This window comes from Artemia sp. Qi Xiang Cuo, chromosome 10, assembly GCF_049724085.1.
Source record: "Artemia sp. Qi Xiang Cuo chromosome 10, ASM4972408v1, whole genome shotgun sequence".
Classification (NCBI taxonomy): domain Eukaryota; kingdom Metazoa; phylum Arthropoda; class Branchiopoda; order Anostraca; family Artemiidae; genus Artemia; species Artemia sp. Qi Xiang Cuo.
This window is the reverse complement of record NC_142803.1, coordinates 39,034,355-39,052,034: the sequence shown is the minus strand read 5'-3', so window position 1 is coordinate 39,052,034 and position 17,680 is coordinate 39,034,355. Positions and strand designations below refer to the sequence as shown.

Sequence of the window (17,680 nt, the reverse complement as noted above, 5' to 3'; positions counted from 1 at the left end):
TACGAAGTGCCGTGGTCTGAAATTAAAAAAAAAATACATTATGCCAACATCGTTCTGTAATTAGGCAGCGCTATTGCGCTGCCTATGATACCAGACAAATACATTAAAGTGATTAGTGCTATGTAGGAGAATAACACTGGTGTGGTCAAGATAGGAAATGCGGTTAGCAGGTGGTTTCATATTAAATCAGGAGCTAAGCAGGGTTGTGTTCTATCTCCCTTTATATGGATCATTTTGATGGATTTTGTCTTAAGGAGTACAGGAAAGGCAATGGGAGACCACAGAATCCAATGTGGAGAGAAAAAATCTCCTGGAATTAGATTATGCTGATGATTTAAGCATCCTAGATGAAAGGTTGAGCAAAAGGAATGAACTTGGAGGAGTTCAGGGACCAAGAATAGGTTTAAAAATCAATGTTCAGAAAAGTGAATAAGAAAAGACGAAAATTTGACGTTAGGTAACGAAAAGATTGATCAGCTAGACAGCTTCACTTACCTTAGTAGTATTGTTTTTAAAGACGAAAAAATGTTTGGAAGAATAGGAAGAAAAATCTGCAAATAAGATTAAAATTTTGAAAGCTACAGTGATGACTGCGGTCAGATATGGCCCATGGACGCCCATAAATGGGGGGGGGGCAGGCCCCCCCTGGCTGAATGATGTTGCCTTATTTTTATATTTTTTTCTGAGATTTCTATTATATAGCATTAAAAGTGCCAATTAGACAAGGTTTGCCCCCCCCTCTGGAAATCAGCTTATGGGTGCCCATCGATCTGGCTCTGAAGCATCGGCGCTCCGGAAAGCGGATGAAGATTTGCTAGATGATTCCGGAGAAATTGTCTGCGGATTGTTCTGGGTACCCGGCTTACTCACAGTATTTCAAACACGAGGCTGCCCAAAAAACGTGGTTTTAATCCCGCTTTCTAGGGCTTCAATGAGAGAAAGGTTGAGATATCTAGAGCACGATTAGGGGATGAAGGAAGACATATTGCCGAAGCTTGTTCTTTTTGGTGAACCGTCTAGGGCTAAACAGAAAGCAGGTCATTCGTGGTTGGGGTGGGAGGATGTTATAAATGAAGATTTAAAGGAAAGGGGAACTTCCTGGAAGGGTGTAAAGAGGGAAGCATTGAATAGATTGGGATGGAGGAGGGGCATGTGTAACTGTGTTGGCCTCTGGTGGCTTGGTTCTGCGGTGATTTGTTAGTAGTAGTAGGAGTATATGTACTTGGATCTCATGATCAAGAGATTAGGGGTGATAAAAATGGCTTCTTTGTGACGAATAACACATTTAAATTAAATTTATCAGCTTTAATTTTTAGGTTTGGTGGGACAAATAATCATCCGGTAGAAAAATTTTCTATCAATCTTTTTTCGGTGCAAATATGATGAACGGAATATTTCTATCAAAGCAGGGGTAGTTATGCGGGTTCAAATGGGATTATCTAATCATAATACGTGTAAGAGAGGAATAGAGTTAATTGAGTTCAGCTACTAAGCTTTGGGAGGCTATATTTTGTATTTTATGTTTTGGGAACTAATGCAGAAAACTCCAGTTGATTGATATTTTTTTATTTTTAATTGTCTTTTTTTGTGATTGTTAAGCAGTAAAATGTTAAGTTTTTTGTTTTGGCATTCAATACGTTATCCTTAACTTACACTTAACCAGCAACTTGTTCTATGCTATGATATTTTTTGTTATAAATTTCAGGTTTTTATTTGTTCGAAGTGAATGAATTTTGTCAAATGTTTTGGGTTTTCGTTTGCTATATAAAAAGTAGATTTGAAAAACCATTTGTGGAAAAACTTCTATATACATCGGATTTAATGTTTACATATAATGTCTGAATAATTACATTTTTAAACGTAACTAGAAAGAAAAAGCTGTCAGGTTTGTTTAGAAATAATTACTGTAAAATTTTCTATGTCTGTTTAAATTAAATTTTGTTTTAGAAGTTGAAGATGCTATAACAGGTGACAGCGAGAAGCCCTTCCACTTTCCAAACCATCATTTGTCACCAAAACGTGAAGATGTTCCTTTGCTTAATTTAGCTAGTATTTCAGGACCATGTAAATTGGAATGCGACACCCAGGAATCCCAATGTTCTAACAATGAAGATACATCTGAAATATTGTGTTTTTGTTGATTGATTAGTATTGGATAATATTTTGTTGGACAAAAACATGACAATGGGACTTAATATTAAGATGGAACTTTTGTTTTTTCTTATTCCAATGTGAAGGTATTTGCCAAACCGTTTTTGTAGTTTTTCAAGAACATTTTTTAATTTTCACTTGAAAGTGGTTTGGTAGGTTTTATTATTTTTCAATAAGTTTGATATTAAGCCTTAAAAGCACATGACAATATAGATTATACAATCGATATTTATAGTGTATATATTTCTTTATAAATTAAGACATAAATCTGTCTATTATTTTTATTTGAAGTTGAATTTGAAATAAGTAGAAATTTGAATTTTTTGATCTGAACTGCCTAGAAGCTAGATTGAACTGCCTATCTAGCTAGAAGAAAATAATAAGTCCGATTGGATTAAAATGAAACGGCGAAAGTAACGTTTTCCTCAGTTCGGACAAATAATAGTTCAAATAGGGATAAATCTTTTTTAATAGACAGTGAAAAACAATGAAAAAAATACTGGATATTTGCTGACGACGGTGTCACTGAATGTGTGACTGAAATATCTGGAATGTTTTCTAATTTTTTTCACTTTTTATTAAAAGCATTTATCCCTATTTGAACTTGCATTTGTAAGACCTGAGTAAAGCGTGACTTTCATCGTTTTTTTTATAATCCAAAGCTTTACGGCTACTCCAAAAAGTATTACCTTCAACAAATGATGCGTATTCAATTTGCTCTTCCTCTTTTAGTTACAATAATTCCTATATTTGTTGTAATATTCCCAATCCTTCACTTATGATTTAGTTTACCCCTCGGCATACTGTTTGATCGTTTAAGGTTTCATTTTCCTTATTTTGTTACATTACAAAAACTAATTTTAAAAGCTAATTATAGTATCACCTCGAGGGAAATATATCGAGAGATATACTGTTTTTTTTTAATCTCTGTAAACTTTTAAAACATATTAAACTTTTAAAACAATTTTTTAGTTAAGATTTATTGTTTTATTCGTTTTTTTGAAATTCTGAAGACTTTTAATTTTAGGTCACTTTTCACCACACGTATCTGGACTACACTTACAGGGAAATACGTCACTACTTGTTTCAAAGAATCCCTCTTCGAGCGGTTTTTCAAATGGTTGTGTATCTGAAACAGAAGGAAAAGGCTTAGAAAATCAGAAAACAGGTTTAATAAGTTGCTTGCAAAGTAAAATGTATAGAAAATTGGAAAGATATCGAAGAACTGATAAAGTGAAAAAAAACATATAAATGTGAGGTAACAAGATATTTTCTCGAATGCAGCATTTGAACCAACACCAAATAGTGCATACAGGTGAGAAACCGTTTAAATGCGATATTTGTAAAAAATGCTTTTCTGAACTGGGTAGTTTGAACAGGCACCAAAGAGTGCATACAAGACAGAAGCCGTTCAAATGCGATTTATGTCGCAAGATCTTTTCTGAAGCAGGAAATTTGAACGCACATCAAAAAATTCATACGGTTGAAAAACATTTTAAGTGTGATGTATGTGACAAGACCTTTTCTTAGTTGACAAATTTGAACACACATAAAAAAATTCATGCGGGTGAGAAACTCTTTAAATGTGATGTATGTGGCAAGACCTTTTCTTGGGCAGATTGTTTGAAAAAGCACCAAAGAGTGCATACAGGTGAGAAACCGTTTAAATGCGATGTTTGTGACCAGACCTTTTCTCAAGAAGGAAATTTGAAAAATCATCAAAGAATTCATATGGGTGGGAAACCATTTCAGTGTGATGTTTGTGATCAAACCTTTTCTCGAATGCAGTATTTAAACCAGCACAAAGAGTGCATACAGGTGAGAAGCCGTTTAAGTGTGATGAATGTGACAAGACCTTGTCTCTGGCAGAAAATTTGAACATACATAGAAGATTGCATTCGGGTAAAAAACAGTTTAAGTGTGAAGTATTTGACCAAAGCTTTTCTCAAGCAGCACATTTGAGCATTCATCAAAGAACGTATACGGCTGAGAAACCGTTTAAGTGTAATGTTTGTGACAAATTCTTTTCTCAATCAGGAAATTTGAACAAGCACCAAAAAAGGCATATGGATGAGTAGCCGATTAAATCTTATTTATGTGAGAAGGGTTTTTCGCAAGCTTGCAATTAGAATACACATCAAAGACTGCATACACGTGAATAACCTTTTATATGTGATGTGTGTATAAAAAGTTTTCTGATTTTAGCAATTTTTAAATGAATTTTTCAATTTTCAAAAAAAAATCAAATGAATTTACTGAAAAAATGTGCATTGTCAGTTAAATATGCTTATGCTGATATTTATTCCTTAAAATCTTAATTAATTTTTGATTTCTTAGTTATAAAAGTGAAAACCTTTAAAAGAATTTTTTTCAGTAAAGTACAAATTATATTCTGGCTTTTAGAAAGCATAGGGTTTAGAACCTTACTTAGATTAATTTCTGCTCGTTTTGAGTTTCACTTATTTTAATTTTTGTTTGTTTTGGGTTTCATTTATTTATTGATACTGATTTGTGGTAGTTGTATGCTTGTTAGATTATTTTATTCTATTTTTGTTCCTTTTTGGATTAATGAAGTTCTTTACTTCTTTTTGAAAAACATATTTTGTGTAAAAAGTTTTTTTTATTAATTTCTGTTCGTTTTATATTGACATAGTCTTTTTCTTGGAGAAAGACAGAGCCTCTTCTGAAGCTAAAAAAACCATCTCTTCCATAAAAACCTTAAATACACCCTGAGCATAACTTACAACCCTTGCCCCTAATCTCTGGGGTTTGTTTCAACCCCAAAAGCCTTGTTATATGATATTTAGTCTGTTTTGAATAGAATGGCTATCTTCAAAATTTCTATTAGACGCATTTTGGTACAATATGACATGTGTGTGTAGGGGGGAGAGGGTAGCTGTCCTCTGATCACTTCGACTATTAAAAAGAGAACTAGAGCGTCTGATTACCAATCCAATGAGCCCCCTTTGAAGTCTATATGACCACACTTTCTATAAGAACCCTATATGTCCCAAGGGCATAACTAACTACCCTTGCCCTGAGGGCTGGGGGGGATTTGTTATCCTCAAAGACCTAATTTCCAGACCTTTCTGATAGGCTTAACAAAATGGTTGTATCAAAATTTTGATTGGAAGTGTTTAGGGGAATGATAGGTGTGGTGGGAGACATTTGCCCCCTGATCACTTTCGACTAATAAAAAAGGCACGAAAGTCCTGTCAATTTCCAATCGAATGAACCCTTTTTGAAGCTTGTAGGACAAAACTTTCTATAAAAACGTTATATGCCCCAAGGTTATAACTTACGACCCTTGTCCTGAGGGTTTTGGCGGGAGGTCTGTCATCCTCAAAGACATAATTTCTATACCTTTCAACTACGTTGAACAAAATGGACATATCAAAATGTTGATCGGAAATGTTTGGGGAAATGGCGTGGGGTGGGGGGAGGGGGGGGGAGAATCTCCCTCTGATTACTTTCTACCATTAAAAAGGGCAATAGCCCTCTCAATTTCCAATTGAAAGAGCCCTTTTTGAAGTTTTTACAGCAACACTTTCTATACGACATGATATGCCCCAAGAACATAACTTACAACCTTAGCCCTGAGGGCTGTGACGGGGTTGTCATACTCAAGAACATAATTTCCGGACCCTTCAACTACGTTCAACGAAATTACTATATCAAAATGTTTATCAGAAGTGTTTGGGGAAATGATGGGCATGGGGGGGGGCATTCGCCCTTCTATCGCTTTTTACTATTAATAAGGGCACTAGCCCTCTCAATTCCCAATTGTATTAGTCCTTTTTGAAGTTTCTACGACAACGCTGGCCAAGACCTAATTTCCAGAACTTTCAACTACTAACAAAATGTCTATCTCAAAATTTTGATTGGATATGTTTGGGGAAATGGTTTGCAGGAGAGGGGCGTAATTTGCCCTCCAATCACCTTCGACTATTAAATAGGGCATTAGCACTTTCAATTTCCAATCAAATGGGTTATTTTTGAAGTTTCTACGACAATGTTTTCTATAAGACCTTATATGCCCCCAGGGCATAACTTACAACCCTTGCCCTGAGGGGTGTGAGGGGGGGGGTTTATCATCCTCAAAGACTTAATATCCAGAACTTTCAACTACGTTGAAAAAAATTGCTATCACAAAATTTTGATTGATGTGTTTGGCGAAATGGTGGGCGTGAGAGGGGGGTTAGTTGCCCTCCAATCAGTTTCAACTAGCCTATTAAAAAGGGCACTACCCCTTTCAATTTCTAAATGAATGAGCCTTTTTTGAATTTTCTACGACAACTTTTTCCATAAAAAACCTTATATGCCCCAAGGGCATACCCTACAATCCTTGCCCTGAGGGGTTTGGGGGTTTTTAATCCTCAAAACCATAATTTCCAGAACTTTCAACTACGTTGAAGAAAATGCCTATCTCAAAATTTTAATTGGAAGTGTTTTGGGAAATGGTGGACGTGAGAGGGGGTTTGCTGCTCTCCAATCACTTTCGACTATTAAAAATGGCACTAGCCCTTTCAATTTCCAATCAAATGAGCTTTTTTGGAAGTCTCTACGACAACACTGTCTATAAAAACCTTATATGTCCCCAGGGTATAGCTTACAACCCTTGCCCTGAGGGCTCTAAGGGGGTTATCCTCCTAAAAGATCTAATTTCCAGAACTTTTAACTACGCTGAACAAAATGAATATATCAAAGTTTTGATTGCATGTGTTTGGGCAAATGGTGGGCGTTAGAGGGTGGTTAGTTGCCCTCCAAATACTTTCAACTATTGAAAAGGGCACTATCCGTTTCAATTTCCAATCGAGTAAGCCCTTTTTGAAGTTTTACGACAACGCTTTCTATAAAAACCTTATATGCCCCCAGGGCATAACTTACAAACCTTTCCCTGAGGGCTGCAGGGGGAGTTTCATCCTCAAAGACAATTTCCAGACCTTTGAACTACGTTGAACAAAATGCCTATTTAAAAAATTTTCTATTGGATTTATTTTGGAAAATGAGAGGGGGATTAGCTCCCCTCCAATCACTTTCGACTATTAAAAAGGCCACTAGCCCTTGGAATTTTCAATCAAATGAGCCTTTTTTGAAGTTTCTGCGAAAACAAAACAATAGTAAAAAAAAGAGAAAAACGAGGACTCACTCATTTTTCTCTTTTTTACTATTGTTTCGTTTTATCATGATTGGCCAGTGTGGTCTCAGAAATTATCTACGAAAATACTTTCTATAAGAACCTTATATGCTTCCAGGGCATAACTTACAACCTTTACTCTGAGGGATTTGGGGTGGTAGTCATCATCAAAGACCTAATTACCAGAACTTTCAACTATGTTGAACAAAATGGCTATCTCAAAATTTTGATTTGATGTGTTTGGGGAAATGATGGATGTGAGAGGGGGGTTAGTTACCCTCTAATCACTTTCGACTATTAAAAAGGGCACTAGCCATTTGAATTTCCAATCGAATGAGTCTTTTTTCAAGTTTCTACGACAAAGCTTTCAATAAAGCTTTGATATGACCCCAGGGTATGACTTCTGACCCTTGCCCTAAAGACTGTGGGGGGAGTGTTCTGCTCAAATTTATAATTTCAAGAACTTTCAACTACGTTGAACAAAATGGCTATCTCAAAATTTTGATTGAATGTGTTTGGGGAAATGGTGGGCGTGGAAGGGGTGTTAGCTGCCTCCTAATCACTTTCGACTATTAAAAAGGGCCCTTGCCATTTCAGTTTCCAATCTAATGAGCCTTTTTTGAAGTTTCTACGACAATGTTTTCTCTAAAAACGCTATATGCCCCCAGGGCATAACTTACAATCCTCGTCCTGAGGGCTATGGGGGGGGGGTTGTCATCCTCAACGACCTAGGTTCCAGATCTTTCAACTATATTGAAAAAATGGCTATCTCAAAATTTTGATTGGTTGTGTTTGGGAAAAAGAGGGGCGTGAGAGGGTGGTTAGTTGCCCTCCAATCTCTTTCGACTATTAAAAAGGGCACTAGCCCTTTGAATTTCCAATCGAATGAGCCCTTTTTGAAGTTTCAACGACAATGCTTTCTATAAAAACCTTATATGCCCCCAGGGCATAACTTTCAACCATTTCCCTGAGGACTTTGGGGGGTTCCCTGAAGGCTGTGAGGAGTATCCTCTCAAAAAAGAAATTCTTATCTGGAAATCTACTGCGTTGAACAAAATGGCTATCTCAAAATTTCTATTGGATGTGTTTGGGGAAATGGTGAGCGTGGAAAGGGTGGTAGTTGCCTTACAATCACTTTCGATTATTAAAAGAGGGCACCAGCCATTCCAAATTTCAATCGTGTTAGCCCTTTTCGAAGTTTCTACGACAACTCCTTCGATACGAAGTGCCGTGGTCTAGAAAAAAATTATATAGTGCCAACATCGTTCTTTACTTAGGTAGCACTATTGCGCTGCGTATGATAGTCTTTCTCAGGGAAAAAGACTGAGCCTCTTCTAAAGTTAAACAGTCATTCCTTCCATAAAAACATTAAAAAAACCCATGGGCATAACTTACAACCCTTGCCCCTAATCTCTGGGGTTTGTTTAAACCCCAAAAGCCTTGTTAAATGATGTTTAGACTATTTTTAATATAATGGCTATCTCAGAATATCTATTAGATGTATTTCGGGACAATACGACATGTATGTGTGGGTGTAGGGGAAGGGGTGGGGGCTAGTTGCCCTTATATCACTTTGATTTTTAAAAAGAGCACTAGAACCTCTGATTACCAATCCACTGAGCCCCTTGCAAAGTTTATATGACCATGCTTTCTCTAAAAAACCTTATATGCCCCCAAGGCATAGTTTACAACCCATGTCCTGAGGGCTAGGGGGATTTGTTATCCTCAAAACATAATTTCCTGACCTCTCAAATACGTTGAACAAAATGACTATATCAAAATTTCGATCAGAAGTGTTTGGGGAAATTATGGGTGTGAGGAGGGGCATTTGCCCTCTGACCACTTTCAACTAATAAGAAAGGCACTAGTCTTCTCAATTTCCAATCGAATAAGTCCTTTTTGAAATTTCTGCGACAACGCTTCCTATAAAAACCTTATATGCCTCCAGAGCATAATTTACAACCCTTGCCATGAGAGCTCTGGGGGGATTGTACTCCTGAAAGATATAATTTCCAGATCTTTTAACTATGTTGAACGAAATAGATATCTCAAAATTTTGATTGGATGTGTTTGGGGTAAGGGTGGGTGTGGAGAGGTTGCTAGTTGCCTTCCAATCATTTTTGGCTATTGAAAAGTGCAAAGCCCTTCCAATTTCCAATCGAATGAGCCCTTTTCGAAGTTTCTATGACTTCGATACAACTTCTTCGATACAAAATGCCCTTTTCTAAAAGAAACCAAAAAAAAAATACATTGCGCCGACATCGTCCTTTACTTAGTTTGTGCTACCTATGATTTAGGAATTGTGTGATACCTTACCTATCCTTTGAGCAGATTAAAAAAATCCCCAGCTGGTTAAAAACATACCTTCATTCCGGCTAATATGAAAATCCAGTTTAAAAGGGTCAGAATCAGCTTCTAGCTGTTCAGGTATGCTAAGTGAAACCTCCAGAAGATCATCATCATGTTTAGGTGATAAAAAAATTTTATACTTCTAAAAAACTCTTCATTGTCAGTTGAATATGTACCTTCAGCTTCTGGAGAAATCATAAGGATAATTAAAGTAACAAAATAAAGCCAGCTACTTTAGTGAAAAAATGTCTTAATACAGTACTTTAATGTCAAAAGGCTTAAAAAACCAATTTTATTGTTTATTTCCGCTTTAATATAGGTGCAATATTTCCATGTTTCAACTAAAATGTCACTGAAGAGAGGACCAGGGGTATTGGAAGAATGAGGGACTTGTTTTGTGTCTCACTACTGAAAGGTATTATAAGTTTCTGTTTTTGATAGGATAGAATAGGACACTTTTCGTAAAAAGAAAAAGTTGAAGATGGAAATGGGATTTTGAAAGAATTGCAGGACCACTTTGGTCATGCAATCATAATGGCTAAGATTCTTGCATAATTTGGGGTCTAGCACGTGGGGCCAAAAGCCGATTTTGCAGCGCCAGGTGATAGATTTGACAAGACTTCGGATTATTCTGTTCCAAATAAAGTGCAGGATTTCTACCTTTAAAACACAACTGAAGTAGATAGAGTGACAAAGAGGGAGGAAGTGCTTGGATGAATGGAAATGCCATGCAGCTACATCATCAAAGTAGGAAGTCATAAAAAAAGGTTTTAGGTCTAACTTTAAAAAAAAGAAATTTACTTCTGTGCTAATATAGAAGAATATTTTTGTATTGTATTTGTTGTTACAATTTTGTGATACAATACCCCCTAACAGTATTTTTTGATTTTAAGAAAGCATTTGACACGGAAGATTGTAAAACTTTATTGCAAAGACTAGAATGCTTGGGTATTAAAGGAGTGAATTTGAAGTGGTATGAAAGTTATCTGTGTGGGAGGTCTATTAAACTGATGATTGATGATGTTTTTTCTTCCCTTTATCATGTGTTGTGTGGTGTGCCACAGGAATCGGTCCTTTTCACTTATGTATTTGATTTATTTGGATAATGTGAGGTTTTATCTTCCAGATTGTTGCTTAACGTCATTTGTTACTTTTTCTAGTCGTTGTTCGGAAGGTCTTGTGTCAAAAGTGAATTGTTTTCTGAGAAATTTTTATGTTTTTACTAGTTTGAGTTTGTTATCAGTAAATGTTACAAAGACTAATTTTATTGTATATTCAAGAGTAGGCAAGCCCAGTTATATTGATGGTAGAACTCTGTGTAATAATAAGCCTGTAGTTCAATTTCAGGAAATCCAGTACTAAGGTTTTTATATTGATTTTAACTTTTCGTGGAAACGCCATAGTAATTTTGTCGCAACAGAGGTTGCACGTGGCCTTGGAGTGATTCGTCGTCTAAAAAATTTTTACCCCCAAGAGTTTTATTGCTTTTATACCATGCTTTTATTCATGCATATGCTTCGTATGCCTGTATGTTATGGGCAAGCAATTTTTATGTGAATTTTAAACGTGTTCAGACTCTTCAAAATAAAGCGATGCGTCTTATTAGTGAGTATGTTGAAGGTATACATAATACTTCAGCTTGCTTCAATAAGTTGTAATTGTTGAATGTAGGACAGCTACGGGACTACAAAATATAAATTTTTGCCTATTAATGGTGTCATAATGTTAGTCCAGAGGTTTAGTGGGATTATTTTAGTGACAATAGGTCTTTGCACTATTATGAAACTCGTCATGCTAGTGACTTCATTGTTCAAATAGAATTGGCACCAGTTCCGAATAGAAATAGCTTCCATACTAGATTTTCAGGACCTAATGTGTGGAACTCTGTTCCTGAGAGCATTCTGGTGGCTGAGCACCTGGGTTTATTTAAAAATAAATTAATAGAATATTTTTAGCTCAAGGTTCATAGTTATTTTATTATTATTATTATTTATTGTTTCTTTGTTTATAGTTAATTATTAGTAAGTAGATGAGTTGTATATACCCGCTCAGTTGCAAGTGCTTTTTTTCCTATTATTTGTTGTTTCTTTGTTTATAGCTAATTATTAGTTAGTAGATGAGTTGTATGTACCCACCCAGTCGCAAGTGCCTTTTTGTATCTTTGGGCGGGTATTGGAAAATTAGTTAAATGTATTTTTGATGTTAAATAAAATGAACTGAACTGAACTTGTAAAATAATACATTGTATTTACATGTTGTTGTTTTTTCATTTTGTATTATAAGTTTCTTTATTTTCAAAATTGTATTAATACAACTTCTTTCTTTCTTAACACTGAGGTCGCCTTATTGCACAAGGGAGATATAGGCTTATCCGTTTGATTCTCGTTCTTTTTCTTCCTACTCACCATAGGCCTGTTATTTTTAAAGAGTTTTTCCAGAATATCATATTTTGCTTACAGAGATACACTCGGGACCATCTAACTTGATTTTATTTGTCATCTCTAAGTTATGGTTAAATATCTGTTATTACCTACTAATTACTAATTTCTATAGTAAAATCACATTGAAAGATTGTTTCTAAGAGTTAATAGAACTTTATTTTTTCTCTATTATTCTTTAAAACCCACGTGTTAAAGTTTAAAAGTATTTACCTTTGAAGCATCGTAACATGAAAGAAAATATTATGAAGTTATTTTTTGTCAATTAGGAGTTGTATCATTCGATTGGAAATTGAAATGACTATTGCCCTTTTTAATAGTCGAAAGTGATTGAAGGGCAACTAACCCCCCTCCCACGCCCACCATGTTCCATAACGTGTCCAATCCAAATTTTGAGATAGCCATTTCCTTCAACACAGTTTAAAGATCCAGAAATTATGTCTTTGAGGATGACAGCCATCCACAGCCCTCAGGGCAAGGGTTTTAAGTTATGCCCTGGGGTCATTTAAGGTTTATAATAGAAAAGGTGATCGTATAAACTTCAGAGGGTGCTCAATAGATTGCTAATTAGAAGTTATAGTGCCCTTTTTGAGATTCAGAGTGATCGGAGGGTGGATAACCCACTTCGCCCACAAACCTCTTTTTTTTCGATATGCACGTGATAGAAATTTTAAGATGGCCCTTTTTTGTCGTCGAAACTTTGAAAAGAGCTCATTCAATTGAAAATTGAAAGGGCTCGTGCCCTTTTTAATAGTCAAAAGTGATTGGAGGGCAAATAAAGACCTTCCCATGACCACCATTTCCCCAAACACAGTCAATCAAAATTTTGAGATAGCCATTTTGTTCAAAGTAATTGAAATGTCCGAAAAATTATGTCTTTGAGGATGACTAACCCCCATAGCCCTCAGGGCAAGGGTAATAAGTTTTGCCCTGGGGGTATATAAGGTATATATATAGAAAAGGTTATCGCAAAAACTCCAGAATGGACTCAGATCAGATGTTCTGAAATCAAATGTTCTAGTACCCTTTTTCAGATTCAGAGTAATCAGATGGTGGGTATCCCCCCCCCCCCCCAAAAAAAAACAACACCTCGTATTTTCCAGAAATGTATCTAATGGAAATGTTGAGATGGCAATTTGTTGTCGTAAAAACTTCAAAAAGGGCTCATTCAATTGGAAATTCAAAGGGCTAGTGCTCTTTTCAATAGTCAAAAGTGATTGGAGGGCAACTAACCCCCTCTCACGCCCACCATTTCCTTAAACACATCCAATCAAATCAAAATTTTGAGACGGTAATTTCGTTCAACATAGTTGAAAAGTATGGAAATTATGTCTTTGAGGATAACAAAACCCCTAGAGCCTCCAGGGCAAGGCTTGTAAGTTATGCCCTGAGGTATATAAGGTATATATAGAAAGGGTGATCGTATAAAGGTGATCTGATCGTAAAAGTGATCAGAGGGCACCTAACCCCCCTCCCAGGCCCACCTTTTCCCCAAACCCATCCAATCTAAATTTTGATATAGCCATTTTGTTCAAAGTAGTTGGAAGGTCCGAAAATTATGTCTTTGATGATGACAACTCCCCCACCTAGCCCTCAACGCCAGGGTTATAAGTTATACCCTGGGGATATATTGGGTTAATATAAAAAGGGAAATCGTATAAACTTCGGAGACGGCTCTCTGGATTGGTAATCAGAAGTCTTAGTGCCCTATTTAAGATTCAGGGTTATTAGAGGATGGATATCCCCCACACACCTTGTATTTTCAGATAATGCTTCTGATGGAAATTTTTATCTGGCCCTTTGTTGTCGTAGAAACTTTGAAAAATGCTCATTCAATTTAAAATTGAAAGGGATGGGGCCCTTTTTATTATTCAAATGTGTTTAGAGGACAACAAGCCCCCCACCCCACATCTATCAATTCCCGAAACATCTAAATTTTGAGATCCATTTTGTTCAAGGTAGTTGAATAGTCTGGAAACTATGTCTTTGAGGATGACAGCTCCCCCCCCTCCACAATACCCTCAGCGTCAGCGCCGGATAAAGGGCAATTCGAAGGGTAATTATATCGTTTGAAAGTGATGACTCAAGGAAATCAGATTTTCAATCAGTTTTAGAAGAATTTATAGAACAAACGCTTAGAGATATATTAATTCATGGATTCATAATGGTTGATGTAAATTTCAGTAGGCATTTTTGGAAGCTTCATAATATCTAGAGGACAAAAAAATTATTAAATTAACCACAAAATGAGAACAAAAAAGGACAAAAGAGGATAAAAACGTGAGCTCAAAATGAGCAAACTGGACCATCAAATGAAACAAAACTAGGAGTAGGACCTAAGAAACGTAAATGTAAGGGTGAAAGTGAACAACATAGAACATCAAAAGTCACTAGACCAAACCAAGCAGCTAAGGCAAAAGACATTGAAAAACGTCTGAAGCAATTATAAACGAAAATAAAGAACAAAGAATATATGATTAGAATTCTTGCAAAAACAACAGTTGCAACGAGTCAAAATAAAATTCAAGAACAAAAAAATATGACGTTACAAGATAAGTGGCAGCGAGAATCACAACGACTCAAAACGAAATTGAAGAACAAAAAAATTTGTGGCTGATATGATAATGAAGATCAGAACGAATAAAAATGAAAATGAAGATAAAAAAAATATGTGCTTAGAATTTGTACGATAGCGAGAAGAAGAAATATGCAGTTAGAAAATAAGCGACAGTGTAAATTACAAGCAATAGTGGGAGTCAAAATGGCAATGAAGAACAAAGAATTGTGCTGTTAGAAGACAATCGACAGCGAGAATCGGAACAAGTCAAAAATATAAGTTAAGAAGAAAGACATGTGACGTTAGGAGAGCGACACAATCTCAATCTTCTACGCCAACAAACTGTGGTGCAAAACCCTGGAAAACCTACGAAAGTGCCATCAACTACGTAAGTATAATTACAAGTCATTGGACCATCCAACGTAGTATGTATTCAATGTGGAATCCTCCATTTTCTAGCTTGAAAAGTAGGCAACAAAAATAATTTATTTAGAGGTTGCTGCCTGCTTGGTCGAATGGGATTACCACCTCCACAATTTCCCAAAAAATTGGCTTGGCTTGTTGTAGGATATAACTTGCTTTCTATAGAACTCTACAGATAAATACAAAACTTGAACTCATTTTTTGCATTAACTTCATTAATTGTTAATGATGATCAAACCATAAATAATTGTAATGTTCTCAGCTTCAAAGTATCCGGACAAGTTTATCACAAAATCAGTTTAGCAGCACATCCATCACAGACCACTGAAAGTGATTTTGAATCACATTCATATAGCCAAATGTAATTTTTAGATTCCAAGGAAGCTGTTATAGGACACCTTGCACATCCTTTAAATTATGGGATCTATTTTAATCCAATGGATCTCTTCGAAGAAATACTGCGACACAAACAACTATGCTAAAGGTTAAATGAAAATGCGTGAAGTGGAGGATGATATAAAGCAATCTGTTTCTTCACTGTGGCAACAGGCTGGGATAAAAGAAAAGTGACAATGAAATCTATCTATAAGAGTCTGTCACATTAGCTGTTGGTTTTCCAGTACTATAAATACACGCATACACACAAGCGCAGGATTTTGACTGTTGTTGATAGAGGAGCATCGTCAATTGCTGAATACCATGCTAAGACCAAGATGGGCCCAGGATTGCAAAAAGCCTCCATTCATTCTGGTAGTCCCAGGGACTTCTTGCTGTCCGGTTCTAAGCCGGCCTAAGTGCTTTAGTGTAGACTTGAGAAGATGTATTGGGCCCTGTCCTGTACAGGTATCCAGGACAATTAGTTTTCTTGAGGCCAAAATAATTTCAATGATTTAAAGGACATGAGAATTGAAACTTGGAATTTTATGACGCTACAAAATAACTATCATATTGACATTTCGACTGACGAATACAGAAGAATCAAACCAAACTTATTGGGATTTTCAGAAACTCATATCCCACGGGTAGGAAACATGAAATTTGGGGATATAGAATTTGTTTACTCAGGCAGGGAGGATGTGGTACTTACATTGGGAGTAGGGCTCATGATCAGTAAGGAAGTTGCTAAGTCTTGTTTAGGCTGGGAATGTATTAAATAATAGAATACTAATTGGTCATTTTAGTACTAAAAAGCTTAGGGTATCAGTTATAATAGTATATACTCCTATAGAACTGACTAACAGAGATACTAGTGTCTCAGATGAAATTTACTTACAGTTACAGGAGCAAATAGAAAGGGTTCCAGGTAGAACAATGTTGTTTTCATTAGGACATTTTAACACCCAGGTCGGTAGAAATAGGGATAGATGGTATCCTAGCCTAGGTAAATTTGGTGTAGGAAAACAAAACAGTAATGGTTACAGACTGTTGCAATTTTGTAGGCGTAACAATTTAGTTCTAACCAATATGGTGTTTGGTCAAAAAATGGCCCACAAGCTAGCATGGTACTCACGTGTCGGTAAGACAGCAAACCTTATTGATTATGTTATTGGAAACCAAAGACTTGAAGGATCAATACAAGATTCTAGGGTGTATAGAAGTGCTGCCATTGATGCTAAAAGTAAAGATCATAATCTCGTAATGTTTAGGACTAATTTGAAGCTAATATTTCGGAAGGGTAACTACCTCCCGGGAAGATATGATGTTGGTAGACTCCAGGATGAGAATTTGAGAGAAAATTTCCAGGAGCCGTTGAGTGGTAATCTGGAGAGTTTAAATTTTGACAACGTGGAATATGGATGGAATGATTTTAGGAAAAAAATTTGTGAAGTGGCTGATGGTATCTTTGGGAAGAAAATTAGGACTTGGAATATTAATGAAAAAACTTTATGTTTAATAGAGAGGAGAAGGGGAATTATCTCTACAAGAATTGTCTGAGTGATAGATCATATGAAAACAAAAGGAATGTAAAGAAAGCGGAGAAAGCTTAAAATATGAACTAAGGAGGTGTGAAGCTGAGGCCATGGATAAAATTGCCGAGGATTTGGAAGATCCAGCTAGAGTACATAATAGTAAAATATTATACTTGGATGTTTATAGATTTAGAGGTAGTAGTCCATCTGGACTTGTTCAAGTTAATGATAGGAATGGGGCCACAATTAGTGATAAGGAAAGACTTAAAGAGATATGGGTATAGTATCGACCAAATTTTTTACTCTTACGTTAAATTTAAGAAGTTCCTGAGTTATCAGACACCTTTGGTCCTCAGTCTTATAGATTATGAGCAAGCATTCGATTCTGTTGATAGAAGAAATTTAGCAAAGGTCTTATCCTTGTGTGGTATACCACACAAATACATTAAAGTGATTAGTGCTATGTACAAGAATAACACTGCTGCGGTTAAGGTAGGAAATGAGGTTAGCAGCTGGTTTCGTATTAAATCAGCACTTTTTTCAGAGTTCAGAGTTTTATTTACCAATAAATACAAAATGGAAATACATTTCTCTTATTCCCCTTGAAAGGCTCCATGGCCAGGGATTCAAGGGGGTTGCAAAAAAACACAATATACACAACAACCAGAAAATTCAGTACAGGCATCTCTGTGCTGAAGAAAATAGTGAACTCCAG

The 17,680-nt window shown here is 36.1% G+C and overlaps 1 protein-coding gene across 2 annotated transcripts in view; it reads left to right on the top strand.

Moving 5' to 3' along the window:
- The window catches only part of LOC148947745 (uncharacterized), a 101,009-nt gene extending 97,747 nt beyond the window's left edge, over positions 1-3,262 (top strand). Inside the window, exon 5 of one of the 2 annotated variants that reach the window (XM_089095409.1) lies at positions 3,179-3,262. The gene's annotated coding sequence lies outside the window, so the exon portion shown is untranslated. The remainder of the gene's footprint in view (positions 1-3,178) is intronic. The other variant, XM_089095412.1, reaches the window with a different exon arrangement.
- The last annotated feature ends 14,418 nt before the right edge of the window (positions 3,263-17,680 follow it).